Source organism: Monodelphis domestica, chromosome 7, assembly GCF_027887165.1.
Source record: "Monodelphis domestica isolate mMonDom1 chromosome 7, mMonDom1.pri, whole genome shotgun sequence".
NCBI classification, from domain to species: Eukaryota; Metazoa; Chordata; class Mammalia; order Didelphimorphia; family Didelphidae; genus Monodelphis; species Monodelphis domestica.
This window is the reverse complement of record NC_077233.1, coordinates 34,045,314-34,067,524: the sequence shown is the minus strand read 5'-3', so window position 1 is coordinate 34,067,524 and position 22,211 is coordinate 34,045,314. Positions and strand designations below refer to the sequence as shown.

At 35.3% G+C, this 22,211-nt stretch overlaps 1 long non-coding RNA gene across 1 annotated transcript in view; it reads left to right on the top strand.

The window, feature by feature from the left end:
* LOC130455422 (uncharacterized) overlaps nt 1–12,166 on the top strand; it is a 117,405-nt gene extending 105,239 nt beyond the window's left edge. The window contains exons 3-4 of the long non-coding RNA XR_008913374.1: nt 5,245–5,387; nt 11,331–12,166. This is a non-coding gene — a long non-coding RNA (uncharacterized LOC130455422). The remainder of the gene's footprint in view (nt 1–5,244; nt 5,388–11,330) is intronic.
* The last annotated feature ends 10,045 nt before the right edge of the window (nt 12,167–22,211 follow it).

Below are 22,211 nucleotides of genomic sequence, written 5' to 3'. Positions count from 1 at the left end.
ATAAGCCTTCCTGACTCTAGGCTGGGGACTTTATCCACGGATCTACTTGGAAGGAACCTTAGAGGTATCTTCATCCAATCCTACCCATATTATAGATGAGAAAACTGGGACCCTTAGGTGACACAGCTATTTCTCTTGAAATGGCTTTAATAAGACCAACCTACACAAGACTAAGAGCCCTAGTTGCCTTCAAGACTCAAATCATAATATAATACTTTTTTGGATCTCCATAATTGTTAGTGCTGATCCCTTCAGAAATCATTTCACTTTTCAATAAAGGTTTTGTATTACATTATGGGGGTACACGTTGCCTCTCATAATTAGCACACCAGGGTTGAATATTTGTTAACACTTAGCTGACTTTTTTAGGCTGGTCCCCATATCTCACTTAATTTCTTAGATGTTGCCCATCTTTTACCTGTCCTTTGTTGTTTGGACCAGATATGATGCCTTGAGCATTTTCTATATATTTAGTCTTTGTATTCTTACTAGCTGATACAACACCTGGGAGATATTCAGAGCTTAAGAAATTGTCACTGAATAGAATTAAAAACACGAAACCCATATAGACAAAAGTAGATTGAAATCTTTAGCATCCAATGGAAGCAACTCTATGTGTAAGTTTCCTAAATATTCTACAGACATTCAGATGGATTATATATTCTAGGTAGGCATGAGAAATAGTTTGGAGTTTTAAAAAATAAAATAAAACAAATATACCACTGTATCAAATTAAATTCAAGAAGGTGTGAGTCTACTCAGAGCCTGAAAAGTCCTTTTGAGGTTAAGCAAAAAAAAAAATGCCATGATATTGCCTAAAACTCAAGAAGGTGTTTAATATTTTGGGTGCTAGTAACTGTGACTTGTATATGGTGTTAGCATCAGAGTTGATTTAAAGTGTATTTCTCAGAAAATCTGAAATGATTCACTATATATGATTTTTAACTAAAATAATATTTTGTTAGACTCTAATATGATGTTAATACCCAGATGAGCCAGGCCAGAGCTATTCAATGTTCATCTTAATTAACTAACATTAACTATCATTAGGATTTTATATGGTACAATGCACATTACTTCATAACTTCAACACAGATCACATACAGCTAGATTATAATGCGTGTTATCAATCATGACTTTCCCCAAGCTTTCCGAACACCTAGCTTTTATTTTAAAAGTTAAGGTCAATGTTAAGTGTTACACTTCAGCTGAAAAAAGTTAAAAATCAATGTTAATTAACAATGTTAATTAAATGTTAATCAGATAGATGAAAGCATTTTTCATTCATTTCCCTATTAAATTACACCCAGGTAATCTTCCATGTAGTGTTAGAGACGACAGGAAAATGGCATCCCCCACTGGGAGTGGAGAGGGAGAGAAAAATGACATAAAATAAAACAAAAACAAAAACACCGCCACAAAAATTCACGAAGGGAAAGCGGTCATATTGCACGGGGAACCTCTCCTCTCCCCAACCTTCCTCGTCTATTTTCAGGACTACTAATAAATGATTTAGGAGATAATACAGAAAGAATGACACATTTCACTTTAGATTGTTTTCAAATTGGAAAGCCTTTCTCCAACCATCCCTTCAAAGACCAGCCAGAAATTTCAGATCAGAAACATTTGGCTTCAACATTTTGAATAAATGAAAATAAAATGTTTTGAAGCTTTCAACGAGTTTATTACAAAGCAACAAAGTTTCTCCCCTCCCCCAGGCAACAATATTGTTGAAATGACCAAACATTCCTAATGTGGGTTTATATTTTATTCTCATTCCCTTGGCAGCTCCCATTGCTATCAACAGGGGTCCTGATCAGAGGATGATAGTAGACTTGTGATCTTCTGTGAATTTATGAACAGAGGAGGAATCATCATATGCTCTAAGGTTGTTGTTGTTTTTAATGCACATAGATTTTATTATAAAGGAATGACTTCTACCAACATAGATTAAGACCCACTACATAACTTAAAGTCTTTTTTAAATGTTCAGAATTTTTTCATTTTATTTTCCTTTTTGCCAATTCCATTTATTAAAAAGAAAACAAAATCATTCTAACAAACATGGATCATTAAGAAAAGTTAATTTCTGCATAGCATATCTAAAAAAACAAATGCCTGAATCTCTACTCTGAGCCCATCACCTCTTTTTTACGATGCAGTTAGCAGGATTCATCATGGGACTTATGGAATTTGTTTGATTATTTCAAATTTTAAAGAGTTGTCTTGGGACATGACAATAAAGGTTCTAGACCAGACGGTCACACTACATCTCACCTTTTAATGCTTACATTCTAATGAATGGCAAAATGAATAGTAGTCAGACATGGGGAAGGTATTAGCCCCTTTTAAATTTTCATAATGCCAAAATGGCCACGGCTGAATATTTGATAATACTTGGCCCACTTTATTGGGGTAGTGTCAGTAATCTCATTTTATTTGCTCCTTCTTGGTCATTTTCTCAACTGCTTTGCTGTTCCTAGCAGATTCCATGGTCTTCATATCTTAGCCCTTTCATCTTGAGAAGGCTGGCAGTCCTGAGTGGTGTCTGTCTCACTTGCCCACTCTTTCAGGCTGTCCCTAGCCATGCTTCTTCAGTCATTTTTGAGTCACGTCTGACTGTGACTCCATTTGAATTTTTCTTGGCAAAGGTACTAGAGTGGTTTCTCATTTCCTTCTCCAGCTCATTTTACAGATGAAGAAACTGAGGCAAACATGGTTAAATGACTTGCCCAGGATCATGTAGCTCATAAATGCCTGAGGCCAGATTTGAACTCATGAAGATGAGTCTTTCTGACTCCTGGCCTGGCATTCTATCTACTGCACCATCTAATTTCACCTCATTCCTTACTCTTGGAGACAGCTAGATAGTACAGAGGACAGAGTGCCAACCTCTAGAACAGCCTTGCCTTCACAGTCATACCATCCCCAACCTATCAGTTATTACCATAATTAAATCAACTGCCATCTTCCTGAAGTGGGTAGGTCTACTTTCCCAACCAAAGTGCCAATATGTATCCACCGCTAGAACATAAACTATATTGAGGGCATTTTGTTCATTAGTGAGAAAGGAAATACATTGGAATCCCAATAAAACAAGGTCCCAAAGTCCAGAACTCAGCTTACAAGTTTCGTAATAAGCTACCTCCATAATTAAAACCCAGTAAGATAGAACTAATGATAGACTTTATATTGATACCGTTTAATCTTATAGCAAGGTTCCACATTAACTGGAATAAAAAAATTAATGTGTTTGGATTCATTCAGAGAGCAGACAAATCAACGGATATGGATATTTGATTCCAAATGGGAGAGAAGTTGTTAACCGTCAGGTAAAATGAGTTCTAATTATAGATGCTTTATCACAAAAGCAAAGGGCAAGACACTTTAAATATATTTGCATCACACGTATAATATGTGAGGGCAAGAACTTTCTTTGCTCTTGTATTTGTCTCCTCAATACTTGGGCTAGTTCCTGGCATGTAGTAAATACTTAGTCCATATGTTTGCATTCATTCCCTTTAACTTTCTTTGGTAAATTGTCAAGACTTCATGACTTGACAGATAGCTTTTTGGTACAGAAAAAGGTTCATAATTAGCCAGGTTGGATCCAAGAAGGTCCACATTATCTGTTACCAGGAAAATTCTTGAAGTCTTTGTAGCATGGTAGAACCTTCTAGGACTTGTGTTCTACTTGCATAGAGAAATGAGGTTCATTTCAGCGAGACATTGGAGTAGGAGTATGTGAAACATTGGATGTACCTCCCTCGGGGCAGACTAATGGGAAAGCCAAGAACCAGAGTCAACGACAAGCATGGAGGGGATGCAAAATGAAATTTTAGAGACAATATTTAAATGTATCCAATTCTAATCGCTGGCATATTGTAGTATCCTTACATTTTTAAGGTATTTGCAGATACTTAAAACTGGCAGAAACCTTAGAGATTGTCTAAATTAACTTCATTTTAACTCAGATATAATTTAAACTTCATTTTAATAAGGTGGTATAGTAAAGGGAACATTAAACTGGAAACTCCTCTGAACCTCAGTTTCCACTTCTGTAAGATGAAGAAAATAATACACCCAACAGCTTTTGCAAACCTTAAAAGCACAGTAAGAATGTGTGCTCTTATAACATGTGCATCTAAGCATGCACATCTGAAAATATCAATGGGTGATTGGAAATACTGATCAATAATCTAAAGAGCACTTTCTAGTCATTCAGAAATATGTAGGTTAAGTCTGAAAATTAACTGACTTCAAAGTATTCTTGCAAAGTTAATTTTGAAAGTTACTAAAAATTTAATATAATTTTCCACGGGCTACAATAATGCGGTAGAATTCATAGCTGAGTTCACCGAAGCACTCCAAGGGAATGAGAGCTAGCATGCGAGTGCTTCTTCAGCTCACGTAGTTGGTTCGCACTTGGGCAGGAAAGGACTAGTTGATAAAGATATTGGCCGGAGAGAAAGAGATCGGTTTTATGTTTATTGAGAGAGAAGAAATTGGAATCCTGTTTCCCTTCTTAGAATTGAGAGAACAAATGAGATATGACTCCATCTATACCTATAATTATATCTTAATCTATAATTAATATATCATCAATAACTATACATACTTTTACATGTATATAGAGATAGATATAATATTTCTATCATTGCTTCCTACCAAAAAAGAAATAATCAATAAACATTTATTAAGCACCTACTATGTGCAAAATACGGGGGATATGAAAATAGACAATAGAAATAGAATGTCCTCTAAGGGTTTATGATCTGTATCATTTATATCATACACATACTATATCATATTCTGTTACATGTATACTATATCTATTTTATATCTATAGTATTATCCATATCTATCCATGTATACAGTCTCCATCTCTAGCTATCTAATTAATTATTTTCATTATATTCTTTAAAATATTGTGATTATTTGTCCTCAAACCGAATGTAAATTCCTCAAGGGAAAGGTTTTTTTTTTCCTCTTTGTATCCTTGGTGCCTAGCACAATGTGTTAGAGGCTCTCGAAGCAATTCCTGAGTTGACCTGGAAAGATTTGGAGTATCCTCTTAAAATGTTAGCCCCAAACTTTACAAATCTTAATAAAATATCTTAATAATATTATTTTATGCCTATGTATATAAATATTAAAATAACATCTTAATAATAGACAGTAGGAAACCTGTCTATAGAGAGTTTCTACTTGCATTTTTCAAATGTTATTGTATTCCTTTTTTAGGGCTGAAGTATTTTGTCTGAAGGAATTTTCCTTCTTTTGGAAGCCTCTGCTGTTTGGCTCAGCATTTTCTCCTTTTTAAGCTCAAGCAATGCAGTACAGAGCCAGGCTAGACACAAGAAAGGACCTTGGAGGGCTTCAAGTGGGTGAGTCATTGAGGAAATCAAACATGAATGACATTTTGAAAAAAATGTACAAAATTAGGGAAGAGTAAAAAAACCTCTTTTTGTTACACTTAGAATTGAATGGAAAATATTAGCTATTTCATATTGGTGTCTAATGTAATTTTTTGCCAGCATTTTAGTTATTTATTTTTTGGTCCAAAGTGAACTTTATTTAGAAGGAATCCTACAAATAATATAATATTCCCATATAAAAAGCTCACTTAGTAGAGCCATTACAAGACTGCAGTTCTCTCCCCCACACCCCAATTGAGCTAGTCCAAGCACCTTATTTTTGAAGGAAACTGTTAAACTTTCTGCTTAGGAGCATCTGGCAGCTTCTATTTAGTAATAATAAAAATAAATGGAAAAATACATGCAAAGTGCCTCAAACATCTTTTATGGTTAAGAATAAACAAGAAGAGATTTTTTTTCACCCATTCATCTATTCAAAATAACATATCTGAATAATGTCCTTGTGTTTGACATCAAAGTCCAGCAAGTTAAATATAGGATACTCAATCCTAGCCTTAGTAGCACATGGAAGGATGATGCATAGAGCAGAAAACCATTGGGTTACCTACTTTATTGCATTTCTCTCCCCTCCTCCACCTCTTTTTTAGTTTTATTTGTCTTCAGAACTATTTTATGTTACTGGCAGTAGTATGGTAGAACCTTTTTTGGGTCATTAGCCTATGAATCTGTTGACTGAGGAGATGTTTTTCAGTTGAATGGCCCTTTTTTGTTAAGAAAATAAATAAAATTAGTGATGTTAAAATAGTGATGTAGAATTTTTAATCTCAAGATCCTCATTCTAATCCTGAAGATTGGGACCAAAATTAGTTATATAAAGGTCCATTTTTTTCTTCTCTATTTTTATTTTTAATGAGTCATCTTCCTTCTTTTTTTGCTCCTTCTCTCCTTTTTCCTCCCTTCTTCCCTCTTGACGACCTTTCTTTCCTTTCATCTCTCCTATTCATTTTCCTTTCCTCCTTTCCTCCCTTAATCCTTCCCTCTATCCTTTTCTTCTTTCCTTCCCTCCTTCTTTCCTTCCTGGACACAGATTTGTTTCATGAAATGACAAAATATTTAACTGTGATTCTAAAGCCACAAAAATTTAAATTGCAAGTAGCCAATTAAGAAATATTTAATCTAATGATATTTTTCTCCTATATATGGTTTACATATCATCATGAGTTTAAGCATTTGAAGTATCACAAGTTGTTATTACCTTCCTTTAATATTCTCTCTTGCATACTGTACATATATTTTCTACATAGACTGATATCTATTAATGTTATCTTTTCTGTTTGACTGTAAACTCCTTGAGGATGCCCTATTTTTTTTTCTTGTCTTTGTAACCTCAAGACCAAACAGTGACTGTTCCAGAGAAGGCATTTAATTGATGTTTGCTGATAGGAAATTACAAGTAAACTGGTTGTTTAGCAGAACATTATTTTTCTTGATTTTTCATATACTATTTATTGATTGATTTATAAATTTATAAATTAGTAATTTATAAATTTATAAATTAGTAATCCCCTTGAATGTTTTTTATTTGGGTGCTATTTTACTATTTTGGGGTAGGGTTTGCAATGTGTGTGTGCGAGAGAGAGAGAAAGACAGAGTAAGAGAGAAACAGAGAGACTGAGACAGAGAGAGTGAGAGAGAGTGAAAGACAGAGAAAGAGAGTTTTTTTTTTTGTTCCTTGTTGAAAGACAAAGGAGGTATTACAAAATGGGTAGAGGGAAAAGATTTTTAAAGATGTCTTAGAGTCTCTCCAAACTATACAAGAGATCAATCTTTCAAAAAGTAGTCTTAAATGGAAAAATGAATATTGGGCAAGGTGAGGCTCTAAGTAAACAGTTCTTAGAAGTACTCCTGGCCTGGCTCCAGGGTCCTGGGATTTAGAAGAGGGCTGCTTAGATTCCAGACAAGAAGGAAATCAAGAAGGATGATATAAAAACAGTCCATCAGAAAGCATATTTATGTAAATTTCTCCTCCCGCCATTTGCTTTTCTTCCCCTTGCAATGTTTTAGTAGTATTTATTCCCGTACGTGGGGTTTATATGGGACTTTAATTTCTCGGTGACACAAAATCTCCAGTCCTCAGTCCTACTCCCAAATGCCCCAGCCCTCCAGCCCGAGTGTTCAAGGAACATTCCCAAACATGAAACCGAGTGTTTGTTTTGAGATCGTTGGAAATATTTTTTTCCCTTTATTTTCACTCTAAGTCTGAGAACTTTGGCATTTGACTAATTTACCGTGCATTTAAGGCTGGTAGCAATATTGGGAAAGAAATATGATAATCACATGCTGCCACAAAGTATTCTATAGTGCTCTCTTTTCCAGCTCTTGTTTCACATGTGTTGGTTCAATGGAATATTCAATAGACATTTATAGGAAATAAATTGAGAGATGAATGTAAACCATATGGCATCTGGAGGTTTATTTGTAAAGCCTCAGCATCAAAGCTTTCTCCAGATCACACCATATTAGCTATGTTTTTCCAGTCCAGCAGAATCAGGAAGGCAACCACAGACTTCCTTGATGGAAAACACATGAAAAACAGAACAAATCTTAATATATAGCTGCAAAAGCAGTTCAAGTAGCATCACTTAAACTCCTTTTATTGCTCATGTGTAAAGGGCATTGTTTGGCAGTGCGTGAAAAATTAAACAAGTTGATTTGCCTAAAACTTCCCTTGAAATTGTGGAACAAAAAAATATTTAACCACTTCTAACACATATAAAAATTGGTTAAATGAATAACATTTTTATTGGGAGGGGGCTGTTTAGAGGAAACATACTTTCCATCCATGAGTACACATAGACATCACAACCGAAGAGCAATGCAACATTCAGAAATATTTCATGTGTGCCATACAGACATACGTGGTGGAGAGTTGTATTATTATAAGTAATAGTTAAAAACATTGATTGGACAGGATGAGAAATGGTTCCTGGTTGCGTTTGTTTAAAAAAATTCTTCAACCTTGAGTATGTTTTGCTTTCTGTCATTTGGCAACAGCTAACATTACATCTGATATCAAATTAATTCTCAGGCAGCCTGGTATATAAATCATTATGAAATGTCAAAAGCTTGTACCTATTTTTTTTAAGTTTTCACTTACTTTCCAAATAGTTTCCATTTTTCAGTGTCAAAAGACTTTTCAGCCCCTCAGTCAATTTTAATGATTTTTTATCACTTGATAGTTAAAATTTCCTCATTTAAGGAGAACACGTATGTGCCATTACCCCCCCCCCCCCACCTCATGGCAGGTGAAAAATGCATAGGCAACGTGAACACCACTTTACTCCCCTCTGTGTTTTTTCAAACTGGCTATTGATGGATATTGATTGACCAGAGAAAAGAAAGTTTAGACCAGTCCTATCTTCTCATCGTTTTTTTTTTCTTTCTGAAATATCCCTTATGAAAATTTGTGCAAACTGAGTGGAAAGCCTTTCAAAACAAATTCTCCTTCATGAACCCACAGAAGGGAGAGAAAATATTCTTTTAGTCCTGATGATATAAACACAACAGCCCGCACCTTTGCATCTTATCCATTGCTGAATTAGCTATTTCAGTGAAGGGCTCATCATTTTGTAGGTTAATCTTCTAAATGTATGGCAATCAGGGAGTGTCACTCAGGATTTAAAAAAAAAAGAATCAACTATGTGAGCAACATCACTTAAAAAATATGTGGCTAACTGCTGGAAGCTATTAAAAACCAAATAAACAAAAGAGATTACACTTCAAAGAAATGTCAACAGTTTTTCCTCTCAGAACAGAGGAGTTTTCTTTACTTACATCCACATTCACATCTGGAAAGTGCTCATGGCTTTACACATCTTTTGGGGTAAAAATGAATTTATTGATTAAAAACTTTCTCAATGGATTAGTGTAATCTTTACAATAAAGGCAAGCAATCCAGCTTTTAAAAATATCATGGGGCAAAAATCAGATTGAAGTAGCAGTCCCTTTTTGGAGCAGCTCCTTGGATAGTGAGAGATTTGAATTTTTATATTCTCTGATTGAAATGAAAATACAGTGTCTCGTTCCTCAAGACCCATCTTTATGTCAGCACAATTAATTCCTAAGTTGACAATGAAGGGAAAAGACACTGTGTAATGCCAATGCAAAGTTCAAATGGACTTACCTACTCCATCTAACTAGAAACAGACTTTGAAAGAAGAGTAGCAAATTTACTGATGGTCTGATTTCTTTTTTTTCCTTTTTTTTATGGGTCCCCAAATAACTTCACAATGGATGAAATGATTTCCAAAGGAAGATTTCAAAATGGCTAATCCGCATCTCCACTTCACCAAATGCTACAGCACGAATTATTTATCTGTTTAAAAATAATGTTGAATTGCTCATCAGAGAGAATGTGCCTGCCCCAGAAGTCCAAACAATGACTTCATACATTACATAAGATTTTACATTTGTAGCAGCCAGTCCTATAAGGATGGCTAATTTGACTTGGGTTTTCAATTAATTCGGTAGTAGTAACTTGCTCTAAAATTGACTGCCAAGAAACAGAAGACCTTTTGGTATTTAACCAAGTATCCAAACATGGACAACAGATAGATTTTTTTTTTTAAGTTTGAGGAAATTCACATTTTTGAGCAAAGCAAAGGAATTTTAAAATACAGACTAAAGTGCCAACTTGTCTCCCAAAGAGAGAAGAAAACAGCTGGGAAAATATGTCTTAAAGGCCACAATAGAATTTGGATATAGAATAAGTGCTCTGTATTCCAATTTTATAGAAAAATTAAAATAAACTCCACCAGTCCTGCTGTCGGAAAGGAGAGCCGATCAATTTTGTTTATTTGTAAGTGGGTAACAAGTAGATTCTTTAGCACTAACCAAAGCAGACGGTCATTATAAACACAGGTTGCTTGAATTCCCTGCACCCTATCAAAGGAAATGAGTTCCTCTCTTTTCCAAACATTGTCATTTGTTTATTGAGCCTCTTTGGGGTTTGGTTTTATTAAAAACTATGTAAGCACACATCTCTAACCTCATTCCCAACCCCCCAACAAAGTCAACCTTGTTGAACTGAGTCCGCTCACTCATTACACAAAAATTTGCAGGCAATTTAAAAAAAGAGAAATCTGTTAGAATCCAGATCAAAGAATTTGGATAAATTGTATTCGTCTATACACACATGCATAATACATTTATATGTTATATATAAATATATATAGATACATGTGTGTACATATCAAATATAATTATATTTATTATGTAGAGAACTTTACTATATAAATAAATATAATAATATGTAATTATCTAACATTAATTAATTACAATATAATTAAATATAATATTTATATTATATTTATTGATATTGATATAGAAATATCAAAAAATAGACATTGATATAGAAATAATGTATAAATTATATATTTATATATTTTCATTTATATATATAAAATATGTAATCGATATAGAATTTATATATATATCACATATGCACACATATATATTATATATACACTCACAGAAATATATACTTGTATTCCAGAACAACTATACTGGAAATAAACAGTAACTGCTTCAGTAGTTTTGGATAATTAGTTACCTAAATTTTCAAAGGTGAATATGCTTCCCTTAAAAGGAGGCACGTGGCTGCTTATATTCTGTAATACAAGCACATAATCTTGGTTTCCAGTGAAATTATAAATAAAGGAGTAAAACATCATTTTAAAAATCATTTAGGTTTTATCAGTTCAGTACAACTGGATTCCTCATTTAAGCAACTGTTTTATTAAAAATAAGGAGGGGGGTGATACTGCTTATATTAGCTTGTGTCAGATATCAGATTTCAGAAAACTTTAACACAGTAGACACTATTAAAACATCATTATTAGAGCTGTCACGCTTGGGTGGTTTGAACTAAAGTGAATTTCATGTATTTTCTAGGAGACTGCAATCATAAATCCTGGAGCTCCCATTTGTGAGACCTGACCTCAAGTCCTCAGGAATTGGCTTTAATGGAAGAGCTGGACTATAGGATGAGTAAGAGGGTGGAGGAAGAGCCTAGATGAAAGTACAAATGGAAATACACACCCGCCATTAAATGAAGTCCTTCCATCCTGCCATTTTGAAAATCAAACCCACTTCCAGGTTTGATGCAGAAATCTTGAGGATTCTTTATTTAACTTCTAATCCCCTGTGAGGACCATCTTTGTAATATGTTTTGGTGAAGCTTTTCTTGTTTGAGAGTATTATTTGTTGTCATTGAATTATTTCCCTTGTGTCCTACTTCTCTCTGACTCCACAGTGGAGTTTTCTTGGTAAAGATACCAGACTGCTTTGCCATTGCCTTCTCCATCACTCTTTTATAGGTAAAGAACTGAAGCAGAGTTAAGTGACTTGCCCAGGGACCGCTAGTAAATGTCTAAGGCCAGATTTGAAATCGAAGGTAACTCTCCCTGATTCCAAGTCCAGTACTGTGCTACCTAGCTGCCCTATTATTTGGTATTATTTGTCCTAATGCCTTTTCAATTGGAAAGCCATTGACTGGTTATCACGTGATAAGATTATTTCCCACATTGATAGGATTATACCCATTAAAGTATCAAAAAATCTGCCAGTGGTACAAATGACCAAATCTTTACTTGTGTACTTTCACACACTTTCTAAAGCCAGGTCTCCTAATGCCAACATATTTGATTATAGATGCTTAAAAGCCAGCTATGTAGACATTCACATATTTAGGAACATCTGGAAAATTGATTGGATAAATTTTGTTTTTCATCTAGATCTCTGGCAATATTTTTGGAATACACATAATTTATTTATATTTATTTAATTGGTTTAATTGTGCCCAGGGAAGACTACCCTTTATCAATGTAGATTGACATCTTTCCTGAATCTTTTACAATGAGAGAATTGCCTGAAGCACTAAGAAGTTAAGTGACTGCCCTAAAGTCATCTAGTCAGTATGTACTAAAGTCAGATCTTTCTCATGTTAAAGGTATCTCTCTTTTCTCTACGAAAATTGCATGAGACAAAGCATATTGCAATGGAAAGAGAACTGGTTTCAGAGTGAAGAATATCTGAGCAACAAATGACTGTTTTGTGCATACCTGGCCTGACTTCACAAGGAAATAGATGGGGCATATTTCATTCTTCTTCTTTTCTAAATAGTTTTGTTTCCATAGGCTGCCTCTGTTTAATATGGGATGGTGTTTCATATTCATATTTTGGGAAAGATAATAATGTTGTCCAAAATAGATTGGGAAGAGGGATCTTGACACAACTAACTCTTAAACCTTATATTCTATGCAATCAATAGCTTGACATATGTAATTTACATTTCTGATATAGGGCCATTTCTGGTTTCGGAGAAAGCATCATGGAAGCTCCTTGAGGTCTGGCCCCCCCTTTTTTGGTCATTTTATTCCTAGAACCTAGCACATGGTCTAGCACATAGTAGGAACTTAATAATTATTTGTTGAATGAATGAATGAATGTCTACGTTCCAATCTCCTGTATATCCCAGAGTCAACATGAAAATTAATCATGAAATCTGATGAAACTTTTGAAGATCTTAGAGAAAAAAGACACTATTTCATAATGACTTATTCATTGCCATTCATTTTTTACATTCAAAATTACAATGGAAGACATTCAGTCACTTTTGATGTATTATGCTAAAGTGCAAGATCAAAATGGAGGAAATTATCAGGTGGCTTAAGGTTTTGAGGCAACTACATGGTCTTTTTTGCTCTTGCTGAAGAGATTTCTTTGTGCCCTTGCAACTGAGGCTAACAGAAAACAAAGACAAAACTGTAGCTAAACAAGAGCAGGATAAGAGTTTGGGGGACTTGGGTTCAGATCCTAGCTCTGTAGGATTCTACATTTGCCAATTTATTCATCTGTAAAATTATGGAATTGAACCAGGGAATATTTAGATGCCTTTTATGGACTTTTCATAAAGGCTCTGGAGCTATACACATTTAAAGAAAGCAAAATATAAAACTAACCATATTTCCAAAAAATGACCTCTCTCATCCTTTATTCTATATTCTTTAAAGCTTAGACCACAGGACCTCCTCCTATGGGTGACAAACACTTCTGGATGAAGAAAAACATATTCTGTATTTAAGACAAAATGAACCAGTTCATGAGTAAATGAATCTAAAAATAAACTGGGAGTACATATGCAAAGAGTTACTATTAGCATTATGTGAAATTACATCCCTGCTATTATTATGATTATAATTGTAATAACAAAGGACTGCCTAGTGAGAAAAGGAAAATTATAAGGGAGGAATTAGTTAAAAGGGATAATGAGTTAAACAAATGCCTGGATACTTTTATGTACCCCAATTCCTGCAGTCCCCCAATTCAGAGACTTGAATAGATCCAAATCACACATCTATTTAACAGATCTAAGGTCAGTAGTAGAAATGGTATCAACTAATAAACTGTCAGGTCTGTGTGGAATAGGGATGAGGCTAGGGATTCAACCTGTGATTTCATCAATGTCAAGAACTCCCAGGCCTGGAAATTCCATCTGAGAATGGAGGTTGCTACCCAGATTATTATTTTAGAGAGACACCTAGAGTAATGAAAACTTACATGACTGGTCTAGAATCATATAGCCACTCTATGTCTGAAGTAGGATGAGATGCTTCAGGTACCTTTAATATGCAGAAAGACCAAAAGGAGACATTTTACTCCCCTTCCCATCTCTCTGCTATTCCCCCAACCTCATTTCCTGCCACACTAATGTGTGGAGACTAAGGTGTTATTTTCATTAGGTGATTTTTAAATCATTAATGATCTAATCAAACTGGATGAACACATAAATACCAGGTGTTTGCCCAGGAGCCTTATAGTAGAAATATAGAGGATGAATGGACATAGAGCCAATTGACCAACCATCATTTATTATGCCTCAGGGAAGGTACAGGGAATAGTCTCAAGTAAAGATAGTGCCTGTCCTCTGGGAGCTTTTCCCTCCCATCCCCACAGAAGAGGAATGATTGTTCTGTAAGTTTGTCTATCCAAGAGGAGACATAAGCATTATGTTATTTAGGAAGGTGGTGAGCCTTCCAAGATTCTTAGGAGATAGACTTCTTAGAACATTTTACATGAAATGGATGAAATAACATTTACTCATCACAATTCTCCTAAGATCTGAGTTGGAGACTCCTCTCTTATGTCCTTCCTCTTTATTGTATGATTGCATTTGATCAATTAATAAATATTTCTTTTCAGTGGAATAAAAAACAACAACACTTAAGGATAATAGCATGCTTTGCAATTCAAAATTCACTTGTATATTTGTTAGCATATAGGTAGCACAACCATTAGATCTCAATATATTATAGCTAAACACCAATTCCCTCTTCTTACAACACAGAGCCATCATGAAAGTGAAGGAAATCTGGTAAAACTTTTGAAGATCTTGGTGGTGGTGGTGGGGACAATATATATAATGGATGAAATTTTGCTTTTATTATGTGTAAGATGTAATAAATTGTTATGATTATTTTATGAGATCCTCATAAAAATTCTAGGAGATAGGTGCTATTTTTATAGAAGAAGAAATTGAGACAAACAGAAGTTAAATGACTTTCCCAGGATCAAACAGCTAGGAAGTATCAAAGGCCATCCATATTTGAAGTAGGGTCTTCCTGAGTCTAGACCCAATGCTTTAACCATTTTGCCACTTAGTATAAATAAAATATACACACACATACACACATAGTAGGCGGTAGAGAACTAGAATTAGCAACAGAAAAACCTGGGTTCAAATATCATCTCCAACACTTGCTACATGGATGTTCTGGGGCAAGTCAATTGGTTTCAGTTTTCCTATTTGTCAAATGAAGAATGTAATCAATGTCGTGATTAGTTGATCGGATGCTTGTGAGGTTAAAGTAAGATTATTATATTCTGATGTAAAGATAATAAGGTGGTATCCATTTTCTTGTTGTCACTTCTTTTTTGTTTTGGAGAATATAAACTATTAGATATTCTTATTAAATTGGGAGCCAGAAATGGAGAGCAAATTCATCTTCTATCCAAAGAAATGCTTTTCCTTACACAGAGATGAAGTTAGTTATGAACCAATTCTTTCATTCATATATGCCAGGAAGTGTGCTGGACCCTAGGAGGAAAAAGTGTTGTAAAAACAAAATGAAACAAAACAATAACAACCAAAGATGATGCTCCCTGAAATAAATGTTCAGCACAGGGATATATCAAGAAATAGAGAACATTTCCATGTAAGGATTTCTTAAAGATCTGATCCCAATCCCAACTCTGAAGGAAAACCCCCAATGTATTCAGTTCATTGGGGATAGTGCTATGGATAAATGAAACAGACATGGGCATTGGGAAATCTATCCCTTTTTATTTTTAAATGCCCAAATGTTTACCAGCTGACCTTCCCCTTTACTGCAGGTCTGGGAACCAAGGTGCACACAATAAAGTTCAAACCAATCAACTGCTTTCAGCTGTTCTTGTGCAATGAATTTTTAAACATTTGGTCATTAAGCCCAATCTATATGCAGGTCAGTTTTTGAACAGGATGGGAACAGTTTGGGAGCAGATGCCAGGGCACTGACTCATGAAAAGGGGTGGTAAAGAAGCTTGGAGTGTATTTATATTGATCTACCCATCAGGTGCCTTTTCTCCCCAGTTTATCTGCCACCTTAGATAGTTTTTAGATAGCTGAAATAATCAAGAAGAGTTATTAATTCCACTTTTTTTAAAAGTTTTAACCAATGAGCAATCTGAAGACATACAGCACTCACCCCGAGTTGAGTTCTCTTTTTAGACTGAAGACCCCATTGATCACTGATGATGGTGGAGCTGAGAATGGGCCCGTTGTGTTGTATGAGTGAATGGTGTATTGTTTTGGGGGCATCTCAGAAGTGCATGCTTGATTCCTCTACTTCTTCTTGAACTTCAATGATCTGAGAGCTTTCAATGGTAAAGAATTTAAATCACTTAACTATTTCCCTTTGCTACATTCTGGCTGCCATATGTATGAGAATAAGCTTTAATGCTGATATCTTGGGGTCAAAACACAAAATTGTTTTGAAGTTAGGTAGAAAAGTAATGGAAGCCAGCATCCTAAGAAACAAATGTAAAGGCTATCTATAACAACAGATGGTCCAAACCAGTCACCCAGTTCAAATGACTTCTTTCTATATAAGGAACAGCTAGTGACAACATACACCAAATTATTTAGATGCGTTCTTTATGACACACGTTTTCTTCCCGTGTCCCTCTGCCCCTTTCTCCCCCACCCCCAAATGATGCATGATGAGCGGCTAAAAGAGTTTATGGTTTGGATTAAGGGAGAGATATAAATAAGATCATATTTATAAGTTATCCCCAACAAATCAATGGGGAGCATGGACAGACACGTCTGGATGGTGGAAAACTAAGACATCACAAACCAACCACAGCTTGCTGATAAAAAAAAAGGCAACAACTGGGATTTATATGGCACAGCTGGTAATGTATAGTGCTTTTGTAGAGTTTGGCATCTGGTCACTTGTTTTAAATTTTTGAACAGCCAATAATCCTGCAATGAAAGTAATTGTGAAAATGAATCAAGGGTGTTAGGAGGTTTGCTGTAGTGAAAATGCCAGCTGCAAATTAAAAACAAACAAATACCCCCCAACCAAAAAAAAATAACATACCAAAAGAATCCAAAAGGGGAACTGAGAAGATTTTCTTCACAAACTTAAGAAGTAATAGAGGAATTCCAGAATGAGGGGGAAATATTAAAACCGATAGTGCGAGGTATTATTTTTCATTTTTTGTCAGAAAGGATGTGTTGACTGTATCTAATGGTGATCATGAACATTTTGACCCAGATACCTAAGAAGTGGCACACCATTGGACTACAGAGTAACTGGGTTTTTATTCTGTTTATTGATCCAGCGGCTCAGGATCCTTCTCCCTCATCTTCCCACATCTCCTCCTCTGCAGTTACCTCACCTCTCTGAAGCAATGTTACTGCTGTGGTTAGTAAATACTTTTAAATTGTTTTATAGGTCACTGGGGAAGATTTAATGGAGACAAAGAGAACTGGCAATAGGCTGGTGGGGGTAAAAATGAACAGAAGAAAACTGTTTTGTGCCCAGGATGGTCCATCTTGGATTGCTCATCAAAAAAGAGCAAAAAGTGACAAAGTTCTTTAAGCTAAGCAACTAAGGCAACATTACACCTCCCCATAGAAAGCTGGATGTGAATTTTTCAAAAATAAGATAATAGTTTGAGGTTGGGAATGAAAAAACTTTATATTTCTCCTGACATCCTTTCTTCATTCAAGGGGCAGATAAATAGAGTGGTTCAGGGAAGAGTAGAGGATTTTGAGTTCAAGACATTGGTTCAAACCCTAACTGCTATTTAACTACCCACATGAGCAGTAGAAAGTCACTTAAATCTCAGCCTCAGTGTCATCATCTGTAAAATGAGCAGAATGGTTTACGTAATCTCTGAGGTCTTTTCCAGCTATGAATATCTATCATCCTAAATTCAGGGTTAGAATCTAAACCAGAAAGGAATGTGAGTGGAGAATTATTTTTTCATATAAATAGATTATTCTGTTGTTTATGACAAGGGCATGGGAGAAAAAAGTCATGTATGGGAATGGAAAGGGCAAGAGGATTGTCTAAGCACGTGTTTGCAAGAAGCTCACAGTAAATATGAGCAGATAAACTTAGAAAAGCTATCAAGTCAACGTGCCCTGTCCCAATAATGAAAATGTTATTTCTTAAAGCATGAATTTACATCTATGAAAATTTTAAAATAGAAATATGTCATTATTACCTGATGAATACTTTTAAAAATCTAAAATATATGGATTTGATTTAAAAAATATTATTCTATTTCAATGAGGAAGCTCTTTTTTAATGACATTTTTGTGAGTTGCCAAAAAGCAAAACAACAATACCACCAATGGTTTGTGCTCCCTCTGTTGGCTTTCTAGCAGCAGTTAGTTCCTACATTCTGTACCTAAAAATCTTCTACTGTTGCTGGAAGCAATTGAAGCTGTTATAGTCATGGACCAGATGTTTCACCAATACAATTTTAAGTTGTTCTTAAATGAGGATATACTCTAATTTTCCTTCTTCTCCAAATATGAAGAAAGAAGGAAAATGGAGGCTATGAAATAAGATGACATTCTGGAAAATGGTGAGTAATAGACTGATAAGCTATAGATAAATTTTAATCTTCATGAAAAATTAGGTTAACACCAGATCCAGGAGGTGAGAACAACACCAGTGTAAATATTATGTCTATTCATCCCAGCAGTGGTTTTATCTTTTTAGGCTTGCATTTCAATTTAATTCAGTTCAATGAATACTTATTAGGTACCTACTATATACCTGGCATCATGCTAAATGCTGAAGATACACTGAAAATAAAATAAAAACAAAGTGGTCCTTGCGCTCAAGGAAGGCTATCAAATATATACAGGAAAGTAAACTAGACTTATGTACGCAGGATGCGATGTCCCCTATGCATGATTTCAGAATCACCTCACATGGAGGCACCTTGAAGCCTATGCTTTCCCACCATGTAGGGGAGAGTAGCCTCTTTGATTGATTGTAAACAGATTATGAACAGACTGATTGTAAACATTTTTAAAAGTGGTTGGACTGGGCAGTCTCTCTCTTTCCTGGGAGTTTTTTCCAGCTGTGCCCAAGGGCTGAAGATCACAGTTCACTCTGAGAGCAGGAATGATGAACTGAGCCAAGAGGAGGAATAACTACCCTCCTTTGCTCTTTTGTCTTGTTCAGTTTATTTGTTCATCTCCTTTTTAGATTCAACTGGTGGCCCCCACTGGACCAGGAGACCTAAGTATGGAGACTTTAGAGCCTAGATTCCAACCCATCAGAGAAACACAGAGACACCAAGGGCTTGGAATTTGAGCTGAAGGAGCTTTTGGACTGGGAACTTGGACGGTGCTATATAGAAATGTAGGTAAGGTATGAATCTAATCCTTTTTCTTCTAGCCAGAGATTGAGGTGGTATGGGTAATGGAGAGGAGGATTTTGCCTCCTATGTGTTGTGGGGAATAGATTTATATATATATATATATATATATATATATATATATATATGTATATATATATACTTATATATTTATATTTATATACATATGTGTACATGATTATACCTTTCAAGTAAATATTTCTTCGTAAAAATTAATCTTGATTGTTTAGTGGTTGAATGACACTGGCAGCAGAAGACACCACTGAAATTTGGGGAAATAACATTAATGAGGGCTGGAGTCATTTGCAAAGAGCTTACATATTTCAAAAGCCCCTTAAGGGTATCAGAGAACCCTGGGAGATCGGTGAGATATAAATACACATTTCCTTCAGATAGTTGGGACCAGGGGAGTTAGCATTATATATATGTATTAGATGCATACAAAGTAAAGTCAATGTCTGAATGGAAGGAAGGAAGAATTCATGGAGTCAAGACATGAGTAAAGAGGGCATTTCAGACCTGAGGGAACCCTTGTACCAAAGCAAGAAGGAAGGAGAGAGAATTCCTTGCAGGGGGGGACAGTTTTCAGGTTAGTTGTGCTGGAGGGGAGAGAGTGTAAATAGCGATAATATGAAACAAGACTGTAAACAACTATATCCATATGACAACCAAATAGGATGATTATTCTGACCACTTCAACTATTAATTATCTGGATTTTCAACATATATGATTTAGTACTCAATTCTAAAATTCTGAATTTCATTCTTCCATTCCCCTCTGGCATGTAGACATAGTCCTAATTCCTAACACATATACAACAGGAGAGTATTTTAGGATCATTTTGCCAAATTTCTGGCTACTGTAAATATGGTTCTTATTTGTCCTTTGTTAAGATCCTCTTAAGTTTCCACCATATAAAATACTATATTAGAAATACTAAAGATACAATTTAGACCAATTTATCTAACTTTACATATACATCTCTCTCTATATATATATATACACATAAGCATGTATACATAGATCAATATAGATAGTATATAGATATAGATATACATTTATATAGACATATTTTTGATATATAAATAGGGGATTGATGATGAAATATATTGATGACAATGACTATAGAATTTAGATAGAGATAGATGATATATAAATATATTCATGTTTGTAGATAGATATATAGAGACAGACAGACAGACAGGTAGGAAGAAAGAAAGAAAAAGGAAAGAAAAAAGAAAGAAAGAAAGAAAGAAAGAAAGAAAGAAAGAAAGAAAGAAAGGAAGGAAGGAAGGAAGGAAGGAAGGAAGGAAGGAAGGAAGGAAGGAAGGAAGGAAGGAAGGAAGGAAGGAAGAAAGAAAGAGAGAAGAAAAAAGAAAGGAAGGAAGGAAGAAAGGAAGGAAGGAAGGAAGGAAGGAAGGAAGGAAGGAAGGAAGAAAGAAAGAAAGAAAGAAAGAAAGAAAGAAAGAAAGAAAGAAAGAAAGAAAGAAAGAAAGAAAGAAAGAAAGAAAGAAAGAAAGAAAGAAAGAAAGAAAGAAAGGAAGGAAGGAAGGAAGGAAGGAAGGAAGGAAGGAAGGAAGGAAGGAAGGAAGGAAGAGAAAGATTGCTAGAGAGATGATAGAGATAGACAGACAGACAGATAAATGATAAAGAGAGATGATAGGCAGATAGATAGATAGATAGATATATAGATAGATAGATAGATAGATAGATAGACAGACAAAGAGACAGACAGACAGACAGATCCCCATTTAGTTATTTATTATAGCTGCATATGGGTAATCTTGAAATCCTCTCCATCAGGCAGGACCATTTCAGTGCTTGTGTAATCCTGACTGGAGGAGCTGTCTGCTTCCTAGTTTAACTGAAAATCTAACGCCTGTGTCAGGGATTCAAGGATGGTATATTCTGCTTCAAATGCTGGCTTTATACACAGATCCATTTAACCTTGCTCATCGGTGGCTTCTCGCCTGGTAACTGTGACATTGCAATTACACTGAGGGGGCATGCAAAATTGACTGCAACTTTCTCTTCTCTGTCTGAGCTAGAGAAATCCTAACTGCAGTGGAGCAGGGAAACCATTTGCTGAAGTGTCATCTGAAGCAGGAAGTTATTAGATGCTCGACTGACTCCTAGAACAGAAAGCTATGTCTGAATATATACACAAGGCAAAACAGATGTCTTGACCCGTACCTACTAGAATCTTACAGCTCACGTGTTTACTCTCTTCTTCCAGGGAGGTAGCTTTGGGCCAGGCGCTGCCATTTATGGAGCACTGAAATCTTTGGGCGAGACAGAGAGAGTAACTGAACTTGACCACAAAAGGTAGAAAAAATCAGCTTTAAAACAAACTTTGTTTCTCATTTCTAAGATCACTTCCATTACCGGTGACTATTTTTTTAAAAATCATGATCATTTCTAAGTTTTAATTTTACCAAGTGGAAAAAGTGGGAATCACTTTCAGATCCACAAATTTGCAAGGCTTTCTTGCCATGTTCAAGTCTGGTTAAACTCTATTGCTTCTTTGCTCAGGACTCCCTTATTCTGTTTCAAAGAAGATTAGGGATAGGGACTAGTGCTGAGATTTCACTCATAATAAGGTTCTCCCAGTGGAGGAAGGCCCCTTTCCCAAAGAAGAAAGGAAACTTTTCTACATTTTAGTTTTTGAGAGTGGCCTAGAGCAATGAGAGGGACTTTACCATTGCCAATATGTGCCAGAATTGAACTTGTACCTGCTTCTGAAGTCAACTTTCTTTACACTCAACAGTACCAGCTTTTTGATATTTCACAGGTTGTATACCTTACATCCCTTAAGCATGTCTTAG